This window comes from Danio rerio, chromosome 16, assembly GCF_049306965.1.
Source record: "Danio rerio strain Tuebingen ecotype United States chromosome 16, GRCz12tu, whole genome shotgun sequence".
NCBI lineage: Eukaryota > Metazoa > Chordata > Actinopteri > Cypriniformes > Danionidae > Danio > Danio rerio.
The window spans coordinates 45,556,413-45,563,337 of NC_133191.1; the positions used below are offsets into that span (position 1 = coordinate 45,556,413).

The window sequence follows — 6,925 nt, forward strand, 5'->3', positions numbered from 1 at the left end:
TTTTCCGATTTAAAAAAAGCCCTTGCACTTAAAAGGTTGCACATTTCAGAATTTTACAGTCAAGACTACATTTGTGAAAATGACCTACTTTTTCAAAGGATTAGTTAAAGTTTTGAGCTCAATACATTTGAAATCTTAAGTTTATGCATTTTCATGGAACACAAGTTAAATTAACTCATATTTTTAAGTGACAGGCCCAAAAGACTAAATTTATGTTTAGTTAACTTTACTTAATTGTTTAAGTGAAGACAACATTAGGGTTTACATGTATCAGGATGATTTAACATGCATAAGAAAAACTGAATTAAGTGAGTATTTTGCACATGAAATTTGAGCTCATGCAATTTGAGCATGTCTTTGAAGACTTAACAGTCAGTAGTGCATTTAATTATTAAGGCCATTTTGGTGATTTCAGTCATCACACAGTAGGCATCCCTCATCTTCTCAGCAGTGACATGCAGTTAAAATGACTTTTCATCTTCCTGGACACTTTTAATGCTTTCACACTGTACATATATGTTACATTTATAAAGCGTCCATATCTTGAGGTCAATCCGTCTCATATCTTTTATCTAATTTTTCTATGTGCAAATGGAATGGAAAGGAATGGACTAGTATTCTACCTGCAAACTAGCTTGTGGTGGTCCTCAACGGGAGTCGGTTGCTCTTCCAAGGAGGCTCTTGCCTGTATACACCGTGGCCTGTAGCGTCTGTTGCTAGAGCAGCTTTATAGGCCAAAGTAGTGAGGTTTACCTGCACAGCACTTCAGTAGCTGGCCTTTGCTACACTTTGCTACCACCATAAACCCATCCGGGTTAAGACACCAATTTAACCCTGCCAGTCCTACACCACCTAACCCGCTTCGAGCTGGGATCGAACCAGCGACTTTCCAGTTGCTATAACAAGGAAGGAGGCTAAATAGGTCAGAGGAGTGAGGTTTATCTACATAGCACTTCACTTTCTGGCCTCTGCTACACACACACACACACACACACACACACACACACACACACACACACCTAGCCCTGCCCCTAACCCTACTCCTAATCTACATTAAGTGCATTGTGTCTTATATTGCATGCCGTCTGACATTATGCAGCCTCCGCTTGCATATCCAAGTCTAGAGGAATATAACCCACACAAAGCCCTCGCTAGGCCCAAACAGTTTATCTGCTTGTTAACAGCAGATGTTTATCAAATCTCAATAACACTCAGTTAATCACTTTTATTTCAGTAACTTCATTAATGCATCAGTTTTTGAAACTGTTTATTATTGACAAAAAATATTATCTGAGGGTGCAAGGCTGATGAAAATTCAATGTTAAAGTGTCAGCCTTTTGACTGTTAATTGAAGGTAACACAATGAAGCTCTGTTATCTTGGGTCTATCCTTAACAGCATCTCACATAGTTTAAAATAGGTCTTACTTTAGTGTGAGAGGTTTATAAGCGTTAAAAGAATCACACAAAAATAACTCGTGTATATTCACAGACAACACAATAAAACAAGAAACTTGGATTTCTGAAAGCATTTTAAATGTGCCATACTCTACCTTTTTTGCATTCAAATTTGCTCAAATGAAGAAGAAAGACTTAAAGATACTATTTTCATGACTGTGATAATAAAAATAAAAATAACTGAGACTGAAACAATGTCAAATTTAGTGTCCTTCCCATAGATACTGCGTTACAAAAACCTCACAGTTGTGTTAACTAGTTTTCTTTTTACGCAAAGATGACATAATACGATGAGTAGATTTATAAATGTGTTTTTTAAAAGTAACATTAAATAAAAAACTGATTTAAAATACTGGTGATGACTGATACTTGTGAAATGAGTCCATACAAAACATGGACTCAACAAAACCAAAACAAGTTTGGTCATTTTAGTGTCTTCCTCAGGAAACCTGTTCTCATCAGCAGAGTAAAGACAACAGTGAAATAAATAAAATGTAAAATGTCAACATCTCTTCAGCCTCTGTAGGACTATAAAGAACTTAAAATAATAAAGAGGGGGGGGGGGGGGGGGGGGCAACACTGATGCAAGCATCCATGCATGTTTTTTTTTTAATTCAAGAAACACTATTCTTATTCAGTGTATATACTAGGTTGCACATGATGTGTGATTGACTTGAACCTCTGGATTGGAAAGTGAGATAAATGAAATAAGATGGTACGGTATATATAACTTCTCTTTATTCTTTACAAACCTGTAGCGAGTTTAAGTCTATGCCAAATTTAATGCAGCATCAAAAATTGACAAAATAGAACAAAAATGTTATCTTACATATTCAAGAGGTCATGATGACTCTCTTCTTACCCTTAAAAGAATATTGTCAAAAATGTAATTAAATGTAAAAATGTCCACACAGACCGAAACTATGTTAATAATGTTCAGATAAATTTTTAATCATTAATTTTTGTACTTTTAATGGGTGCTCTACTACGATATCATATTTGGGGTGGTTCACTAGTCCCTCAAAAATAGTTCCTATAAATGAAACATCTGTATAAGTAATGAATTAAACAGAAAAGTTTAGGACCACTTTAAAATGTGAGCTTTTCATCTAACCCTGGAAATGACCAGACAATTTAGTGGCTAAAAAAGAAAATTGATAGCAAAATAAAAGAAGTATTTTAAAATATTTTGGTTTAAAAATATTTGTAAAACTTAAAACATTTAAGATTAAACAATTAGTTAGTAGGAAAGTTACAGAATTATTTTTAATTTTGCAAAAAACTTTCAGTAAATATTTCTTTAAAGAACCATTTGACTTTGTGTAAGGACCATTGAAAAAACCCCTGAAGAACCTTTTTCCAAAGTAAGAATAAACTGTGAGGTGTATGTATATTAAAAGAACCACAGATGCCAGTAAAAGGTTTAAGGGGTAAAGAGAAAATAGAAATGTTAGCATTTGTCTCTCAGCCACTTCTTCTTTTACTGCTTTTCTCTTCTTGCCTTTTGTCTGACACTCTATAGTGGCAAAAAACAAAAACACATCTGTCAGCTAAATACCTGAAACTGACTCAAAATGCTGCAAATTCTTCTTTTCCTCCTGCCTGGTGGTAAGAAATATTTTTCTAATACAGTTTTTTTCTGTTGCTTATTCGTCATTTCCTCATTCCTCAATTTACTCGATTTCAGATAACAATAAACTGCGGCCCTTCAAAAGCCTTCAATAACGTTTGATATCCACTGATGTATAAATAGTCCTGATTTATTGTGACATATTTAACAAATCCACAATGACTCATTAATATTATTAATACTCTTTAAATGTTGACGAAGAGAAATAGGCATTGTAATTAATGTATTGTTTGTTCTTAATAGCTAACATTATCTGAGGAAACATTATTGTAAAATCTGACTAAAATGGGTTTGAATGCAAATGTCTGAGACTATTTAATACATCTTGAATTTTACTTTAATCCTGTAAGTAATCAGAAAGGTTTAGAAACTAAAAAAAAAAAAAAGAAAATGGGTGCCATAAATAAATACAAAAGTTATTTATGCTTCGGTGCTGTTTACATTTCACAAGTCAGATATGAGGACATTAAATGTTTTACTTGGTATCAGTAAACATCTTTATTTAGGTATTTAAATGTTTATTAGGGCTAGATTATGTTCATACATTAATCATTTCTTAATATAAAAAAACTGTTAGGTAATCCTGAAGCCCCTTAAAATATTCATCTTGAGATATTTTAACTATTTCTTTTAATTTTGCTTATAGTTAAATGCATTATTATGCATGAAATAAGTGTTTTGTGCTGCAGGTGTTCTCAGTGCTGACTGGGATGTGAATTATCCTCCTCCGATCTGTGCTGCAAGAGGATCCAATGTCGCTGTTGCCTGTACATTTACATTTCCACAAGTAAACATCCATGTAAAGCAAGTGCAGTGGTGCTCAATGAACTCAAACACTGGCAGGTGTTGGTCTGGTCCATATGTCTATGACAGTGAAGCCAACAATAATTCAATCAACTTTCAATACATTGGAGATAAAACTTCAAATTGTTCTCTTTTAATTAATGATATAAAGGATTCTGGAGAATTTAGGTTCAGATTTATTACTAATTCTTCAGGCGGCATGTGGACAGGTGATCCTGGAGTGACCATTACAGTACATGGTAAATAATGAAATAAATAATCAACTAATTAAATTATTGTATGAATTAAATGTACAGTTGAAGTTAGAATTATCCCCCCCCCCCCCCCCCCCCGTGTTTATTTGTCTCCAACTTCTGTTTAACGGATAGAAGATTTTACAACACATTTCTAAACATAATAGTTTTAATAACTCATTTCTATCAACTGATTTATTTTATCTTTGATATGATGAAAGTACATAATATTTTACTAGATATTTTTCAAAACACTAGTATTTATTTAGCTTAAAGTGCCATTTAAAGGCTTAACTAGGTTAATTATGTCAATAAGGTTAGTTAGGGTATTAGTTTGTTCTGCAGCCTATTGAAAAAAAAATTGCTTAAGAGGAGCTAATAATATTAACCTTAAAATGGGTTTAAAAAAACTAAAAACTGCTTTTGTTGTAAATATTTTTGTTTGTTTTTATACAACAATCTCTCAATTTTTATGGGTGTTTTTGGACAGATTTAAAAGTCTCCCAATCCAGGTCAAGAATAAATGAAGGAACAATAACTGGAGACTCTGTCAATTTGACTTGTTCACTGGACTGTCCTGGTGGTTTATCAGAGGTTCAGTGGTTTAAAAACGGTAAACTGATCAAACAGACAAACCCAATCCTTGTCTTAAACAACATCACTGCTGAAGACTCTGGAAATTACTCTTGTTCTTTGAGGAAATTTACAAACACTTTATCTGGAGAAAGTATGTAGAACTTAGAATATATTAACCTTTTCATTTTTATATCAGATTCGCTAAATGGCAGCTGTATTACATGCACACACGTTTTGTTGTCTTCAACAGATGAGTCTCTTCTGATTATTGTAGTGTCTTCAGTATCGCCTGTGTTCATCATCATTGCAGCTGTGATTCTTATAAGAAGGTCGGAAGAGTTTTTGCTACCTGCACACTAAAGTATCTCAACTCTCTCAATTAATAATTTAGAGCTGCATACATTTAATTTTGAAGATAAGAGGATGAAAAACTAAATTGTATCTTTTTATAATGTTTTTCTCAAAATGGAGTCCCCCTCCTTGTCATCATATATTAGTGATGTTTTGTCTGAACTCTGCTATTTAAAGTTTATGTGTGTCTTTTAATTCTAGAAGGAAAGCAGCAAAAGAAAGAGAAGAACCCATGGATTCTCTTTATGCCTCGCTACAAATAACTGTAAATATACATTTAAAACCTATGTAGAAATCAATTATATATATATATATATATATATATATATATATATATATATATATATATATATATATATATATATATATATATATAATTTTTTATAGTTTTTTACCTGAAATGTACAAAATGTAAGTAGCTAGCTTTATTGGTCAACAAGCTTCTTCAGATAAAAGCATGCTGGTTATGTTGCAATAGTTTAGTCTTGTCAGCAGTGTAAAGTTAACTAACATCAGATGTTTTATAGTAGATTCAGTGATGTTTACTGGTCTTTTCTGTCTTCTGTTTACTGTCAGGCTGAAACTCAAGCATCAGCAGTCTACTCAAGCATACAAGATATACTGAAGGAGTGACAAAAGGATGAAGTGCAGCTTAATATAGATACAGATGTCAATATTAAACACAAGAAGCGAGCAATTGATTGCTGCGGTCAATTTTTGTCAGTGACTGCATTTGTTATTTTCAGTCTGAGCTGTAGTTTTGAAGATGATGAGGAACATTTCATCATATGTCAGTTTTATCAATTGCAAATGTGAGTTTGAAAGTGATGTCAGACACAGAACATGTTTCCTTTATTTAATTTAAATAATGTTGTTCATCAGATGTGGATTTTAATGTAACAGATGTTAAACTGCATGTCAATAGCTTGTGAAAGACCTTTATGTGATATAATTGCTAATAGTTAATGTTTTATGCAGTTTTAATGGCAATTTATTGAAAAAGAAAAAAACAAAGCTAGTATTTTTGTACTTCCGTAGGATATGTATGTTTGTATATTGTAGTGCATAATGTTGATGGAAGCTTTGTAAATGTTAATAACCTATTTTTTAATTAATTGTTAATAAACGTAATTTTGTGGAAAAGGAAAGTGTTGTTTATTATACAAACATGAGAAAATGTAGCATTTTTGCAGGCCTTAAGCCTCCACAATTAAACTGTAATTAAATGTCAGAATATACAGAACATATTTACAGTACTTCTGTTGAAAAGGAGGTATAACATATTGCATATTTAGAACATGCTTACATTTGTAGATGGAAAATAAAAGTTTTATATTTTTACATTTAGTAAAAATTTCAATCTTTAATTAAATTCTCAATAGTCTTTTTATTTTTTGTGGATCCACAGCACTACTGCCACAAAAATAAGTTTTTAATAAAAACATATCAGTATATTTAAATACAAATCAGCTTGATTAATTGATAAATTAATTAAACGTCTAATATAAATAGTGTTAATCCAAAAGTTCAAGACCACTTTGAAAATTCTTGGGCATAAATGAAGTGAGGAGTGAGGTTTACCTGCACAGCACTTCACTAGCCGGCCTCTGCTACACTCACACCCAGAACCTCACTCCAATCCGATTCACGGCACCAATGTAACCCCGTCAGTCCTACACCACACAACTCTTTCCAAGCTGAAATCGAACCAGCAACCTTCCGGTTGCTCTAACAAGGAGGCTAAAGAGGTCAGAGGTGTGAGGTTTACCTGCACAGCACTTCACAGCTGGCCTCTGCTACTGTACACACACACACCTAACTCCCTAACACCCTAACCCTACTCCTCACAGTGATGTCATTAGTTTCACTGCAGTC

At 33.0% G+C, this 6,925-nt stretch overlaps 1 pseudogene; it reads left to right on the top strand.

The window, feature by feature from the left end:
• The first annotated feature begins 2,988 nt into the window (after nucleotides 1-2,988).
• LOC100151329 (sialoadhesin-like) lies at nucleotides 2,989-6,193 on the top strand (annotated as a pseudogene).
• The last annotated feature ends 732 nt before the right edge of the window (nucleotides 6,194-6,925 follow it).